Source organism: Argopecten irradians, unplaced genomic scaffold, assembly GCF_041381155.1.
Source record: "Argopecten irradians isolate NY unplaced genomic scaffold, Ai_NY scaffold_0483, whole genome shotgun sequence".
NCBI lineage: Eukaryota > Metazoa > Mollusca > Bivalvia > Pectinida > Pectinidae > Argopecten > Argopecten irradians.
This window is the reverse complement of record NW_027187950.1, coordinates 37,182-54,904: the sequence shown is the minus strand read 5'-3', so window position 1 is coordinate 54,904 and position 17,723 is coordinate 37,182. Positions and strand designations below refer to the sequence as shown.

The 17,723-nt window shown below is 32.8% G+C and overlaps 1 long non-coding RNA gene across 3 annotated transcripts; it reads right to left on the bottom strand.

Moving 5' to 3' along the window:
* Window positions 1-10: 10 nt before the first annotated feature.
* LOC138312824 (uncharacterized) lies at window positions 11-11,021 on the bottom strand. Of its 3 annotated transcripts, none has more exons than XR_011207056.1 (5): window positions 10,837-11,021; window positions 6,776-9,075; window positions 3,732-3,872; window positions 1,701-1,783; window positions 11-651 (listed from the first exon to the last, which is right to left on the bottom strand). It is a non-coding gene; the product is annotated as an uncharacterized lncRNA (long non-coding RNA). The 3 variants fall into 3 exon arrangements; XR_011207057.1 differs by lacking the exon at window positions 11-651 and adding an exon at window positions 5,695-5,858 and having other exon boundaries at window positions 1,416-1,783; XR_011207055.1 differs by lacking the exon at window positions 11-651 and having other exon boundaries at window positions 1,419-1,783.
* Between the last annotated feature and the right edge of the window lie 6,702 nt (window positions 11,022-17,723).

The window sequence follows — 17,723 nt, the reverse complement described above, 5'->3', positions numbered from 1 at the left end:
CAAACACCAATTAAAGTTCAAATGACGAGTAACGTTTTTGCTCTATCGGCGGTGGAGCATCTTTAAGCATTACTGTGTGAAATGATACGTTTTTGTCACTCAATGTTAACATTAAATGGTAATCTTAGCACTTTTATTTTTACTCTAAAATATTGAAAAATAACTGATATTGAAATGGGGCAAAAAAGTAAGCACACACATCCCCACTTTTCTGCCTGATTTAGAAAGAGCAATCTTTTTCCCTATTGATATGCAAAATATTTCCAAAAGTTTAATACTACAACTTTTAAAAAAAAAGTTAAATCTGGCAATAATGGCTGAAAATGGTGCATTTTGTTGCTCAAAATTAAGGGGTAGGGGTAGCATATGTCGTTATTCGGAGAAAAAATATGAGTCTTACTAATCATCACTGCTATCTCTAAAGAATACCACTGGAAAATAAATTCTACAAACATCCATACATATCCAACATCTCATTAGGAAATTAAGGCATTAATCTCTGGTGTATATGGTCAAAACGACAAAATTCCCATAAAATCCAATATTTTGTCAATTAGGAATCTTTGAGTGACAATAGCTCAAAAACAAGCACACGGACATATGTTTTTTTCTTCCATTTTCTTCTAAGTATGAACTCCTATTTCCAAAAATCTGTATGAGAAAAAAAAGTTTAATGCAAGAAAATTTTGACTTCTCAGAGGAGTACATTCTTAATATAAACTCTATGTACAACATTATAACATCTGCTCATTTTTGGTGTCTTTTTTCACTTCAGATCAAAATCAGTCTAATGAAATACATAACAGTACAGATAAGCAAGTCGGTAAAATGGAAAAAAAAATCTTAATATGAAACTCTATACATCTACTAGTGGTTGCTTGTCATCCTGCTTTCAAAACGTTGTTTCCTCATTGCTTTATCCTATAAGAACATCAAAAGTATCATGGTTTTAGGTTAGCGTTATGCTCAGATGATCTTTTGAATATTTTATGCGGCATCAACCATCAGAATTTCAAAGGTTTAGGATTTTGTTAGTTTAATGTCCAGGGTCATGTAAGGACGTGCCAGGTTTGTTTGTGGAGGAAAACCGGACTACCCGGAGAAAACCCACTGACCAACAGTCAGTACCTGGCAACTACCCCACATGGATTTGAACTTGCGGCCCAGATGGAGGGGTTGTGGTAATATGTTGAGACATTTGGCCACTTGGCCACCACCGCCCCTCGGAAATTCAAACTATAGTACATTATTGTCAAAGTAAATCTGAGACAAGATATTGATGGTATACAATAAAAAAAAGTCCCAATATGGAAATGAAAATGAAAAATGTCCTAAATATTTGTATGGGACAAACAAACTCCTCAAACAAAAGTGTCCTATCAGTGTATATATGTCAATTGACCTAATCAATGGTAAATTCTACTGTATCATTAAAGCAAGTACAATACATGATTTTGTGGCTTCACCTATAAAGTCTTATTCGTAAATACAAAACAGATTCCCATTTCATCACTTTAATATTTGGAGTTGACCCTGTCATATTAATGTAAATATGACTAACCTTCAACCAAAAATGGTAGAAATCTCACTTATCATTATGGGGAAAAGTACAGGCACATGAATAATATGGCTCATGGCTATCTATCATTATTATTTCCAAATTAAGTTATACCTATACTACATTGAGCACAATATTGTACCTTTAAAAGGCAGTCTTTGTGAGTCTTTATCCTGCATCCTTTAATCGAATGTATCACTGTAATGCTTCTATTGGCATGATTGTCTACAATAAAGAGTTGAATACATATAAGTACTAAATCATACAACTACTGCAACAATTAAAGTTTTATATTCATAGTAAACAATATTGAAGGTAATTTTTCAAAATGCACACCATCGTATGAAAATGACTGTTAGGCTAAAAAAATCTTTAATAGTTAAAGATATATATATGTAAGCACTGTGCAATTAGAATTTCTACAATTAAGGACCATTATTGGTAAACACAGTCATGTGTACCATATAACACTACACACACTCAGATACATAGAGACTTAGTTGGAATTTTGTGTTCTTTGAATCTTGATAAAATCTTTTAAAAATTTTGATCAGAAGGTTTGAAGGAGCCCCACCCTGTTATTAAATTGACTCAGCTAAGCAATATGCACATCAAGGTCTTTACACAATCACAGACAAAAGCAGTCTGTGACTTTAAACACTAATCTGATGCCCACAACTAGTAATTTTACCTCCGAAGTGTCAAATGTAATGAACTAGTCCGATAGGTCTAGTGGCTCACCATTTCAAAGTTATAAAAATTGGTAAATATACTAAATTTACAAGAGCGGTGGTCAATTGCATTTTTCTATACATTTTGAGTGCATTCTGTATCCAATTATTTCAGCCCAGATGCATCATTTTATACTGGAATTTGAGTCCAAAATCATAAACTAATCATGACTGATGTGCTGAAGCAAAATGGCTGTATATATTTAATTTGGACTGGTGATTAAAAATGCTCCACCGGTCCGCTGACAGAGCATAAACGATACCCATCATTTGAGCAATAACTGTTGTATAATCGTGTTTTTACGTGTCTAATTAACACAAAAGTGCATATAAAATAATGTGTTTTGCTTTTGTTAAATGCACAATCAGTACTTAATTCCATATAGGGCATAGTAGCACGGAATTTTTTCTGGATGCAATTAAATTATTTTTAAAATATTTTTAAAATAAGAAGCTCAAACTTTTAAATGGTGGTAATGGTGTAAAGTAAGTAACTTTTGCAACTAAAGAAAAATACTATTTCGTCTGCTCCTGTTTTTGATAGAGAAGAAATACCATTCGTCGGCGGTGGAGCATCTTTAAATCGTAGGACTAGTAAAATTTTGGGGTTTACTAGTCCAAATGAGTAGCAGTGAAAAAAATTAACGTCACAGACTGCAAAAGGAAATTTGAATAACCAACAATTAACAGAATGGTGCACTAAAAAAAAAAAAATTTAACACAATACTTCTATAGATTATGTTACAATCGGCCAACTGACTTACAATTGAATATATATCGGTTAAAGATGCTCCAGCCCTGACAAATGGTATATTCCCTTTCAACATAAAAAGAGCAGACAAATATTAAAGTATAATTTTTTTCTTTAGTTACAAAAGTCATGCAATACTTACTTTACACCATTACCACCATTGAAAAGTTTGAGCTTCTTATTTTACTTCAAGATTAAATACTAAATATAATTAATTGCATCCCGGAAAAAGTACATGGCAATATTACCCTATATATGGAATTAAGTACTGATTATAAATCAGTTATTGTTCAAATGATGGGTATCATTTATGATCTGTTGGCAGTGGAGCATCTTTAATACTTACCTATTCACGTACATGAATTCTTACACCAATCTTGAAATTTCAACATTATCCAAGAAATTTAAGTAGAGTGCACATTTGAGTGACAATACGTGTGTCTTAATAATCCTTTCTCAAAATATACTATGGCTATTTCATATATGCATGAAACATAGTTATATATATATATATATATATACATACAGATATCTGAACATGCATGTATAAAAATTCATTGTTATGTAATGCATTTGTGCATCAATTATGTTTCTCAGAGAAAATATGGTATGTCACAATCAAAGCCTACCCAAAAGGACAATGAACTCTGTTATATCCGCAAAGACAAACAATTTCATGTTGTGTACATACCAGTGTGATAGTTATCCAGGTGCGAATTCCGAAATGTTGCAAAAATATTCTCCATGGAAGTGTTTATTTTAGGCAAATATCTTCATCCTATGCAAGATTCTTGGTCAGCTAGATTAGCTTATATCTCATGGTCTTGGAAATCTAGAAAGCAATATAAAAAACACCAAAGGTTAAAGAATTCAGACCTTGAAGGAGGTTCTATGTCTTATGATTTACATTAACTTTTTTCAGCGATGTAGCATCTCTAGTATTTTCTTCAGTTACAAAAGTTACTTACCGATAATTTACACCATTACCATTATTGAAAAGTTTGAGCTTCTTTTTTTTTTTTGACTTCAAGATAAAGATATTTACAAGAGATCCCTCTTGACACCCATCAAAGAATGATCTATATCTGACGCTGGAAAGAGGGATCTTTTTTCTGCTTTTTAAATTTCAACTATCAAAATCCAAGGTTGCGTCCTGTAGGCCATCCTGTTAACCGACCAGTATCATAATATAATATGGAAAAAAAAGGCCGATCATGACCATACATGTGAAATTTGAGAATGGTCCCTTCAGCACTTTCTAAGAAATAGCAGTAACAAGAATTGTTTATGGACAGACAGATTGACTCTGGACCACAGACGAAAGCCGACTTGAATTAATTGCACCCTGAAAAAAACAAATCCATGTCACTATGACGTATATATATGGAATGATGTACATTATGTACGGAGTGTGCATGAACCAAAAACAAAATGTAATATTCTATATGTATTTTCATGTTAGACACAGACACATATCAACATGATTATGCATCAGTTATTGTTCAAATAATGGGTAACATTTATGCTCTGTCGGCGGTGGAGCATCTTTAATCTTAACAGACATTCTCCAGGCTTTTTCGGGATGGTATAGGAACTTATATTTTGGTTGATTAATACAGTCAATACGTTATCTAGTTTCAGCTTCCTAAATTAAATTTGTAGGTTCTTCTTGGTTATTCTACATATTCTTTTTGGAAAAATTCCAAACAGACATTAACAATATTAGATTTGACAATTAAAATGGCTGTTTCTGTTTAGCATCTTACAAGCTTACAAATGGGAATTCAGTTTCCATATGTGCATTAAGTACTTGAAAGTGAGAGGGAAAAGAGAAAAGCTTGGAACAAATCCCTCTTTCCATTATCAGAGACAATTTATAACATTCTTTAATGGGCACCAATTCAATATCCCTCTGGGATCTCCTGCTTGAACCTCCTTGTTTACATATTGTTACATGTTACACCTCAAGCTTACATGTACAACCATCGCTTTGCTGATATTGATGATCAGAACTGTCAAATACAATGTATTATTCTGAAACAGAGAAACTAAAGATGAGCAAGTATTTAATTGTTTAAGGTAAACATGGCATGATGCGAGAAAAATAATTTTGGAACAAGAGGGAGTTCAAAACCAAATTTAGAGCATAAATGATACCATCATTTGAGCAAAAACTGATGTTTGATCGTCTATAGATGTGTCTAACTAGCACAGAAATACATATTAAATAATTTCTTCTGCTTTTGGTTCATACGCAATCAGTACTTCATTCCATATATGGCATAGTGCCTACTAGAATTTTTTTGGGATGAATTAATTATTTCAAATATTTTTATCTAGAAGTAAAATGAGAAGCTCAAACTTTTCCATGATGGTATTGGTGTAGTGTAAGTAGCTTTTGTAACAGACTGAAGAAAACTACTAATTTCTCTGCTCAAGTTATTGATAGAGAAAAAATGCCATTTGTTTGGGTTTTTTTTTTAAATGGACCTGGCTTATCTTCTCAATTCAAGCTATAGTAGATTAACACGGAGATGAAAGTAGAAGTCCGAGAATGAAGCAAAAAAACTTGTATTAAAGGATTTGTGCAGCCAAAATTTTTGTTCATAATACATCAGAAAATTGCTTTAAGAGATATATAGAAAAATTCCCACCCAACAAATCGTGAAACGTTTAGCGCGAGCTTGGTCGTAATGTAAGGGTAGTGTCGACTACTGTTCAGATATGATGAGCTAGGCGCCCGGCCATCACGTGGATTTGTGAAGTCATACTAGTCCACAGCTTCACAAGGTAGGCCTACCATATATACAGCTTATACCTATTAAAGGCAAGAAAGTTATTTTGAAAACCACTTGCCTGAATTTAAGATTTCAATCTAATTTTACCCAAAACAGGTTGATTAACATTAAAACCGGGCAAGTTCATATAGCCCGGGAGCATATTTTACTGGTCTCGGCCAATCGGACCTGGGATATTTCTTTCCCTGCCTATACTGTACATTAGATCTACAGTTTGCCTGTTCGCTACATGTACACGCTGCAATTTCCTATTTGACTGGAATAAATTTCAAGAATAAACCTTTAGTTGAAGTAATTCTTGGATCCATTTTTGTTGCTGAATGAGTCAATTTATATGTTTCACAAATATGTACAAAATAATAAGTGTACATGCATATATAAATTCCTAGGTGTGATCATGGATTTTCATTTCACATGGAGGTGTCAATGAAAAACCTAGAACACAGGTGTATGGGCTATCCATTATTCAAACAAGAACTGTCGCCAGAGTGGACAATTAACTTATACCTCCCGCTGCAAAAATTTATAACTTCATTTACTGGACATTGTAAAACCCTATACTAAGTTTACTGAACTCCCCTTTATGTCACGAGTCTGTATGTGTACCAGATTTAAAAAAAAGTCTGTGGGGGTATATATAACTGACACCTAAAACGTGACCATTATGATATGTCTCTAATGTTGACATGATTACATCAACTGATCACTGTCAAAATGGCTGTTCCATCTTGTGGATTAAATCGTCATTACCACGGTTTACAAAATGGCTGTTCCATCTTGTGGATTAAATCGTCATTACCACGGTTTACCTTGTCTGGCTTAAACTATGTTAATGAAGAGACCCCCAAAATGAGTTAATAATTTAAATATAAGTATTAGACTATCTTCCTATGGTATCTATTGAAACTATATATACTGGTAAATTTGTGGTAATTACCAAATTTTAAAAATATGAGGTTGATACGTTGTCAACTATTTCACAGTGTAGCGGGATTGGACTGGGTCCATCATCGGCTACTGTGGTCCGAGGTCCTGGGTTTGAATCCCAGTCTGGCCGCTATAGCAGTTGCAGGTGTCCATATGTCTCCATTTTTTACTTGATTTTCACAGAGCACATTTTTATTGTCTGTATAAGAGATATAATATAGAGGTTTCCCAACGCGTGACTGTTCTTTATCATATGTTTATCAAATTTGCGTTACTTAATTTTCAAATTTTGAAAAGACACAAACTTTAGCGAGTCACGCATCGAGGAAATTATTTATCCAATAACTTTAACTCTAGTCTATATTTATACCGTGATGACCATTTTCTCGTCTTCATTCAGAGAATTTAACTTACCACCATACAATGTGTAGTGATATATCTTTACGCCATAAAATATAGTGCCTAAATAGAGCCAATATTCAGATTCTACTATTTAATACTTTAAATAAGCAACTACCTGTTAAACAGTATTTATTTAAAATGTGAAAGTTGAGAGCCAATCGGAGCTTAAGAGCTGACCAATCGGAGGCTCCATAAGTGTTTACACAATGGAGTGTGTAGAAATATGTGATAACCAATTGCTATGGAATTTATCACATGGGTTTTCCATTGTGAAATGGGATCAAATTAATAAATAGTCTAAATCTTTTTTGTATGAATGGGGTTCCAATTCCTCACAATTCAAGATATCATATTTTGCCATTTTTGGTAAATAAAAGACGATTTTAATGTAAACATTAACCTAATATTTTTGAAATTTATGTTCTTGCACTATTATCTGATTATTAAAAAAGCTACTCATTCAACATTATGCGGAATCGGACACAATTAACAACATTTTTTGTCACCTTCCTAAGAAACGTCCTGGAATAAAGGTCTGACTGCAGATGCAGAATGAAATTTTATTGTTTGAATATCGTTATAAAGATTATTCTTATTTCTTAATGATACGTGCTGATCACGTAAGGTCATAGTTACCCAAATATCAGTAGTTATAATAAAATGGTGAAATTTGGACCACGGCAAAATATGGACACCCGCTACTTGGAACCCAACCAGTAGTCGTGACTGAACTAGTTTGTGTGCATATCCTACTCTGCATCCAGATTTCTGAATGTCTGGAGCTGCTGACAAATATTTCATGATGTCAGATGTTGTTTAGTTTATGTAGAAACAGTGTATTTCATGATATGCAAACGATTCTTTTTTTTTCCAGATCAAGACTAACTGTTCCTTCACGACTACTGTTGGGTCCCACTAGTATACATTTTCTCCTCTCCTGCTACTATATTTATTGCAGCAAGTACCAAACGTATGTACATTGACAAAACTTCATAATTTGTGGTTATTTTTTGTTAATAGCGGAAAGTTTGGCTGTGCACAGGTTAATTTGTATTCATTAGGGCTGTGTATTGGAAGGTCTAAAACGATACGATACGTATTGACAATACACTGAAACAATACACGATACGTATTGATAATAAACTGGGCCTCTTTTTTCAAATTCAGTTGAACATTGTGTTTTGAATATTGTGACGATAAAAGACAATTTTGATAAAACATTCTATAACCTGGCAAAAACCTACCAAACATTTGATTTGGTTCACCATCTGTGTTGATTTATTTCTGTCAATTAGTATTCTTAGCTATGAAAATACATTTCTTATCAATCTAGGTGACACAGATGCTTTAAACACTTCCTTTTGATTGAAATGTTCTTACTTGAATGATGTTTAAGAATAACTTTTGTTTGGAATTTTCTCTTTCTATAATAAAAACAGTAGGTTGAGTTGTTAAAACGATACAGCGATATACAGCATTTTTGGGTCTCGATATTTGATACGCTTCTGAAATCGATACGTATCGGTATATCGATATATTGATCCAACCCTAGTATTCATAAATGTGTAGCAAGATTGGACTAGGTCGTTCATTGGTGACCAGGTACATAATGTAGCTCAGTCAGTTGAGCATTCGGCTAGTATTTTGGGGGACCCGGGTTCGAATCCCGGTCTGACCGCTACATTTTCTCCTCTCCTGTTACAGAATTGGCACCCAACTATTTTAAATAGCCCACAGTGGTGGTGTTTTAAGGTCTCGTATGTCTTCGAGGAAGAAGACTTCGAGAAAGGAGGAGGAGTATAGTGGGATTGGACTTGGTCGATCATCGGTGACCAGGTAGAGCACTCGGCTAGTATTCTGAGGGTCCCGGGTTCGAATCCTGATCTGGCCGCTACATTTTCTCCTCTCCTGTAACAAATGTAAACCCATGGCTAAATGGAAATGTACTTCAGTATCCATCCATGTTAACAAACTAACATAATTAAAGTTATAATAAGAGCGCAGCTCTCTGCGCGGCCAAAGGCTGCGTAGAGCGAAGCTCTACTAAACATAACACGTAAGTGAGCATATAGATTCCAATACATTCCAGTACCCCTTGGACTTTGAAATTGTGACCTGCGGGAAAAGTCTCGCGCCGCCAAGTAGGCAGCCATGTTTTAATTCTCGTTATCAGCACGACGAGATTTGAAATTTCTGTACTAGACTAAATGTGTTATCAGTATACGCTTTAAAATTACTGTAAGTAGTTTTGATTTACACATATACAAGAACAACGCAATAAATGTACTGGTCCAATATATACTGTGTATGTTCTCAAGCGCACGGCACCGTCAGCAGTGACATCACAAAACCTGACGCCAACGATTACGACACAGATTCGCGCATATTTTTGATAGCATGTCATGTTGCCAAGTTTTCTCTGCATTTGATAAAAACAAGATTGAAGTATATTGAACTATTCCATTTGGATTATTTTGAATTCTTTCTTACTATCGATAGTATGTGCATGTCATATTCCATTTGGATTATTTTGAATTCTTTCTTACTATCGATAGTATGTGCATGTCAGTGAAATATATTATTGTTAATCTCGTAGAAAAATATAGACAATCTAAAGTTATGATGTTATAACCTTTTACACGTAGCTGCGCTCTTCTGAGGCTTTGCCTTCAATTCATATTAATGTACAGTAACGTGCCAAAAGTCTTCGTAATTTTCATTTTTTCCCTATATATTCTATGTATTTTTGCATTTTTCTTTGATTTTTCCTGATCTCGTCTATTGGCGGATTTTAATCAATTTTGGCATTCTTGTAGAGAATTATCTACTCTTTCAGCTCATAATATTTGTACAATTTTCCGATATTTCGTTTTCAAAATATATAATTTTTTGTGCACCACTTAAACTTATGACATCATTTCCTTCTTTGTTTTTACCAAAATGGCAACGAAAAAGTTTTACGTGATAATGAAATACGGTTTTCTCAAAAAGCGCACGAAGGAAAATCATGTAAATATTATAAGCTGAAAGTGAAGATAATTTTCTACAAGTATGTCAAATTTGATTAAAATCCGCGCCTTGATGATATCAGGACATATCTAAGAACAAAAGTAAAAATAGATAGAATATAAAGGGAAAAAATAAAAATTACGAAGGCTTTTGGCACACGACTGTATCTTCAACAGCAGCCTGAAGTGGCTTTCGACAATTCAACCCATTGATTGATTGATTGCATTGGATGATTGTCATCATGTCATGACTATCAGAGCTGTTTTATTGTCATTAAATGTTGATTTTTCTAGTATGGAAATTTTTCATCTGCGAAATGTGCGTGCGAAATGAAACAAAGGTGCGCTCGAGAGTAGACTTATACATCCAAGTGTTACTTCCCTTATGCCATTTATATGTTTATTTAACAGTAAAACATACACAAAGCTTACAAAGTGCAAAATATGCCTATATTGTCGTAAAAATTATGTAAGAAAGGTAAGTGATAACCATAAAGATGAAATTTTACCTACGTTTGACTACATTGGAATTACTGTAATTACTTATGTGAACATACAGTCATACTTCGGCCGGGGTCCATTTATTAATCATATATTATTAATCCGTTTTAATTGAATAAAATAGTCTCCTAGGCTTGACATGCCTCTGTTCTTAACTTACCACATCGTCGATTAGGCCTAGGTCTGTGTCAACACCACACTGCTCCATCACTTCCTTCCCGCTCTCATCAAGCGCAGATCTGCATCAATCTGGGGTCAATCAAAAGCTTATCGCGGGATTTCCCCAATTCCGAATCTCGTTTAAGACCCGACGCTTCATTGGTTAATCCATATAAGGCTATTACACATTTTGCATCCTTTCTTATAGATTACTGTTATTTAGCATCCTTTTTCTTATAGATTACTGTTATTTGGCATCGTTTTCTTATAGATTACTGTTATTTGGCCTCCTTTCTTGTAGATTACTGTTATTTAGCATCCTTTCTTATAGTGGTCTTTACTGTTATTGGGCCTCCTTTCTGATAGATTACTGTTATTTAGCATCTTTTCTTTATAGATAATCTGTTATGTAGCATTCTGTCTGATATATTAGCTGTTATTTAGCCTCCTTTCTTTATAGATTACTGTTATTTAGCCTCCTTTCTTGTTAGATTACTGTAATTTAGCAATCATTTTCTTATATGATTACTGTTATTTAGCATCCTTTCTTGTAGATTTACTGTTATTTAGCATCCTTTCTTGTTAAGATTACTGTTATTTAGCCTCCTTTCTGATAGATTACTGTTATTTAGCATTCCTTTTTTCTACTAGATTTACTGTTTTGTTTGACCTCCTTTCTTATTAGATTACTGTTATTTTAGCATCCTTTCTTATAGATATCTGTTATTAGGCCTCCACACTTTTCTGTATTCAGTTTACGGTTATTTAGCCTCCTTTTGTGATCAGATATACTGTTATTTAGCATCTATTTCTTATAGATTACTGTTATTTAGCCTCCTTTTCTGATTGATTACTCGTTATTTAGCAATCTTTTCTTATAGATTACTGTTATTTGGCATCGTTTCTTGTAGATTACTGTTATTTACATCCTTTCTTATAGATAACTCTGATTATTTGGCATCCTTTCTTATAGATAACTAGTTATTTGGCATCGTTTTCTTATAGGATCACAGTTATTTAGCATCATTTCTTATAGATTACTGTTATTTTGGCATCCTTTCTTATAGATAACTGTTATTTGGCATCCTTTCTTATAGATTACAGTTATTTTGGCATCATTTCTTATAGATTACTGTTATTTGGCATCCGTTTTCTTATAGATTACAGTTATTGGGCCTCCTTTCTGATAGATTACTGTTATTTAGCATCCCTTTCTTATAGATTTACTGTTATTTTCGCATCCTTTCTTAAAGATTATTGTTATTTGCATCCGTTTTTATTCTTATAGATAACTGTTATTTAGCATCCTTTCTCATTAGATAACTGTTATTTGGCCTCGCCTTTCTGATAGATTACTGTTATTTAGCATCATTTCCTATAGAATTACTGTTATTTAGCATCCTTTTTTTTAGATTACTGTTATTTAGGCATCCTTTCTGATAGAATTACTGTTATTTAGCAATCATTTCTTATAGATTACTGTTATTTTAGACCTTCCTTTCTGATAGATTACTGTTGATTTAGCATCCTTTCTGAATAGATTATGGTATTATTTAGCCTCCTTTCTGATAGATTACTGTTATATTTAGCATCATTTCTTATAGATTACTGTTATTTTAGCATCCTTTCTTATAGATTACTGTTATTTAGCATCATTTCTTATAGATTACTGTTCATTTAGCATCCTTTCTGATAGATTACTGTTATTTAGCATCCTTTTCTGATAGATTACTGTTATTTAGGGATTACTTCAGAATTACTTATAAAACTTATATAATTCTAAACTCAAAGTCAGTTTATTATAGTATGGAATAAAACGGTTTCATCGCACACACTCTCTACACGGGGATATATCACCATGTTCATGTACTTGTGATCGAACCTTAACTTTTGTGTCTAATACTCAGTAAAATCTGTTAATTTTTAATTATATAATAATACTAACATGGAATTCAAATATGATTATTGACAATAAAGATAAATCAATTTTGATGAACTTAAAGATAACGTCTAATTCTTATAGATTACTGTTATGTTGCCTCTTTTCTTATAAGATTACTGTTATTTTAGCATCCGTTCTGATAGATTACTGTTATTTAGCATCATTTTTCTTGTAGAGTACTGTATTAGCACTCCTTTCTTATATTACTGTTATTTAGCATCCTTTCTTATAGATTACTGTTATTTGGCATCGTTTCTTATAATTACTGGTTATTTGGCCTCCTTTTTTGTAGATTACTGTTTATTTAGCATCCATTCTGATAGATTACTGTTATTTTAGCATCATTTCTTATAGATTACTGTTATTTAGCATCCTTTCTGATAGATTACTGTTATTTAGCATCCTTTCTGATAGATTTACTATTATTTAGCCTCCTTTCTGATAGATTACTGTTATTTAGCATCATTTCTTATAGATTACTGTTATTTAGCATCCTTTCTTATAGATTACTGTTATTTAGCATCATTTCTTATAGTTTACTGTTATTTAGCATCCTTTCTGATAGATTACTGTTATTTAGCATCCTTTCTGATAGATTACTGTTATTTAGCAATCATTTCTTATAGATTACTGTTATTTAGCCTCCTTTCTTATAGATTACTGTTATTTAGCATCATTTCTTATAGATTACTGTTATTTAGCATCATTTCTTATAGATTACTGTTATTTAGCCTCCTTTCTTATAGATTACTGTTATTGAGCATCATTTCTTATAGATTACTGTTATTTAGCATCTTTTCCTTATAGATTACTGTTATTTAGCATCTTTTCTTATAGATTACTGTTATTTAGCATCTTTTCTTATAGATTACTGTTATTTAGCATCCTTTCTGATAGATACTGTTATTGTAGCATCTTTTCTTATAGATTACTGTTATATTTAGCATCCTTTCTGATAGATTACTGTTATTTAGCATCTTTTCTTATAGATTACTGTTATTTAGCATCATTTCTTATAGATTACTGTTGTTTTAGCATCTTTTCTTATAGATTACTGTTATTTGGCCTCCTTTTCTTATAGATTACTGTTATTTAGCCTCCTTTCTTATAGATTACTGTTATTTAGCATCCTTTCTGATAGATTACTGTTATTTGGCATCCTTTCTTATAGATTACTGTTATTTAGCATCCTTTCTTATAGATTACTGTTATTTAGCATCCTTTCTGATAGATTACTGTTATTTAGCATCATTTCTTATAGATTACTGTTATTTAGCCTCCTTTCTTATAGATTACTGTTATTTAGCATCATTTCTTATAGATTACTGTTATTTAGCATCTTTTCTTATAGATTACTGTTATTTAGCATCTTTTCTTATAGATTACTGTTATTTTAGCATCTTTTCTTATAGATTACTGTTATTTAGCATCTTTTCTTATAAATTACTGTTATTTAGCATCCTTTCTGATAGATTACTGTTATTTAGCATCTTTTCTTATAGATTACTGTTATTTAGCATCCTTTCTGATAGATTACTGTTATTTTTAGCATCTTTTTCTTATAGATTACTGTTAATTTTAGCATCATTTTCTTATAGATTACTGTTATTTAGCATCTTTTCTTATAGATTACTGTATTTAGCATCTTTTCTTATAGATTACTGTTATTTAGCATCTTTTCTTATAGATTACTGTTTATTTAGCATCCTTTCTGATAGATTACTGTTATTTAGCATCATTTCTTATAGATTACTGTTTATTTAGCATCCTTTCTTATAGATTACTGTTATTTGGCATCATTTCTTATAGATTTACTGTTATTTAGCATCATTTCTTATAGATTACTGTTATTTAGCATCCTTTCTTATACAATACTGTTATTTGGCCTCATTTCTTATACAAATACTGTTATTTAGCATCCTTTCTTATAGATTACTGTTATTTAGCCTCCTTTCTTATAAGATTACTGTTATTTAGCATCCTTTCTTATAGATTACTGTTATTTGGGATCCTTTCTTATAGGGTACTGTTATTTTGGCACCCTTTCTTATAGATTACTGTTATTTAGCATTCTGTCTTATAGATTACTGTCATTTGGCCTCCTTTCTTATATGATAACTGTTATTATTTTGTCTTCTTTCCAAGTGTTCGGAGATTTCCCATTTGTAAACAAAGCCTTGACAATTCCGCATAATTGTGGTTTTTTATCACATCAGGTAATTTTTTGATAATCTTGCATGTATATTGTCCAGTCCATCGATGCATTGCAAATGTTCAATATATTTAAAGTTTCTTCTCTTCAGTTTTTTTAGAATCAAAGGTATGTCATAATCAGGTAGAGTTGGAACATTCGTTTTGGGCTCAGTAACGAAAACACCTGAAACGAAATCCGTCACCTGCTTGTCTTGGTCTGTTTTCGGGTATCGATAGTTTAATCATATATATGTGCCGATCATCCAGTACCTAAGAAACTACAGATAACAGTCACATGCTTGCTATATCTCAAAACCCGTGATACACATATACCCATGGCCAATGCCCACGTGATGAGCGCATCCGTCATTCATGTGATCAGGTATATATCAGTTATCTACCTGTGCAACGGGCGGCTGTTCATTTGTGTGGGGGCGTCTCATCTGATAGGTTTGGAAGAGAACGCAGACATTCACGTTCAGAACTAGCATTGAACAAGATCGATTTACAGAAAAGTTATATCAGGGAAAGGTAGGCATTTTTTAATATTGAATGTGACGTTAAAGATGTATTTCTTCATTTATACTTCAAGGTTTTTTTGAAATCGTAAACATGAAATGAATATTACATAATTTGATCACCACCTTTAATGATGCCCATCACTCACAGAAACAGTGACTCTAAATTTGTATATGCGTGTTACAGTCTTTTTGCTTTCAGATAATTCCGTTAACTTCTGTATGTATGTAAAGACTGTATTTTCACTGTTCGAGAAAATACTTACTAAGTTTCATTCATCATCCTTAAATGTTTCAAACAAAGTAAACTTTAAGAAGTTATATTAATAACATTCCTGAAAGTGTAATAATGTATTTATCAAAGGAAGAGGAATGGGTTTGAAATACCAATCCTCTGTGAAATTGCGATCTTTGAAGATTGATAAATATGCACAAGAATAAATTATTGTTCAGTATATATTTTTCTTTATCGGTATTGATTGACGTCATTTGACCTTCAAAATCGACATATTTACTGTGGTTTGAAAGCCTACGTGCCGATTATCATGTTCTGACCGTCTTCATGTGACTGACACATATTTGTTATCTGTCAAACTCGTGATGACATTTATATTATCAGTGTACCCGTTAGAAATCAAGTACCTTCTCTAGTTTATCAACCTCTTAAAATGTCAACTTTGGACTTTATGGTAAGGCGGGTGACCCGACTCCTTTTAAGTTATCGCGAACACTACTAGATTTATGGAGGTTAAGAATCAAATCTCTCCTCCAATAGACAAAAATCAAAACCAATGTTACTTTAATAATAACACAATGCTAGATTTAAAACGTAGGACGGTTGTGCAAAAATATATGAAAGAAACCAAACAAGCCTAACACATTATTGGATATTACTGGTTTTGTTCTCCTTTAGCTAGCAAACAATTTGTGCACGAAACACCCTTCACTTGAACTTTCTACCAATCAACGCCTGAGCTACCTAACAATCAACACCTAAACTATTTACCAATCAACCCCTGAACTAACTACCAAAAATACCTAAATTACTACCAACTATCACCTGAACTTACTACAAAAATACCTTAACTTTCAATCTATGAACACCCGAATATACATATGTACTTCCAGAAATACCTCACTTTCCATCTCTCAACACCTGAACTTACTACCAAAAATACCTAACTTTCAATCTATGAACACCCGAACTTACTTCCAGAAATACCTAACTTTCCATCTCTCAACACCTGAATTTACTACCAAAAATATCTAAGTTTCTTACCAATCAACATCCGAACTTACTTCCAGAAATACCTAACTCTCCATTTATCAACACATCCGAACTAACTACTTAACATACCTCACTTACTACCAATTATCACCTGAACTAACTACCAACATACCTCACTTTCCATCTATTAACCTTTGAACTGACTATCAAAAATATCTAAGTTACTTCCAATCAACAACCTGAACTTACTTCCAAAAATACCTAACTTTCCATCTATCAACACCTGAACTTACTACCCAAAATCAACTAAGTTGCTATCAATTATCACCTGAACTAATTATCAAAAATACCTAACTTACTATCAATTATCACCTGAACTAAATACCAACACTACATAACTTACTACCAATCAACTCCTGGACTAACTATCAAGCAACACCAAACTACTTACCAAACAATTCCGGAACTACCACAAACCACTGACTACCTACCAAACAACACCTGAAGTAACTACCAAATAATACCTGCACGAACAACCAAATAGTTCCAAATGTCATTTTGAGGCCTGTAATACATATAATTAATCTCGTAGACACATATAAAGGTCTGTGAATATAATCATATATTTACATGTATTTGTGCTTTTCCGAAGCTATGCCTTGAATTCAAATTTTAGCCAAAATTAGGCGGTACAAAAACCAAATTTAAACGGCAAACAGTACAAGGTATCGCCTGATATTGAAACCCCCTGTTACGATGTAATGTTTCAGATGCTATACCTCTAAATTTTATTGGCGTACTTTGTTTGGTTGGCTGCAGGGTCTTTGGTACTCCCATAACATAAAAGTCGACTGGTCAGCCGCTTATCTATCGGACTTAATTTGATGACTCTCGACTCTCATTTCCGAAGCCTTATCTCTTTGATGCTCATTCCGACTTCAGATGAAATGCAATAATATAAATATGTATGTATAAGATTAAAAACTAAAATGATTAATATTATTTAT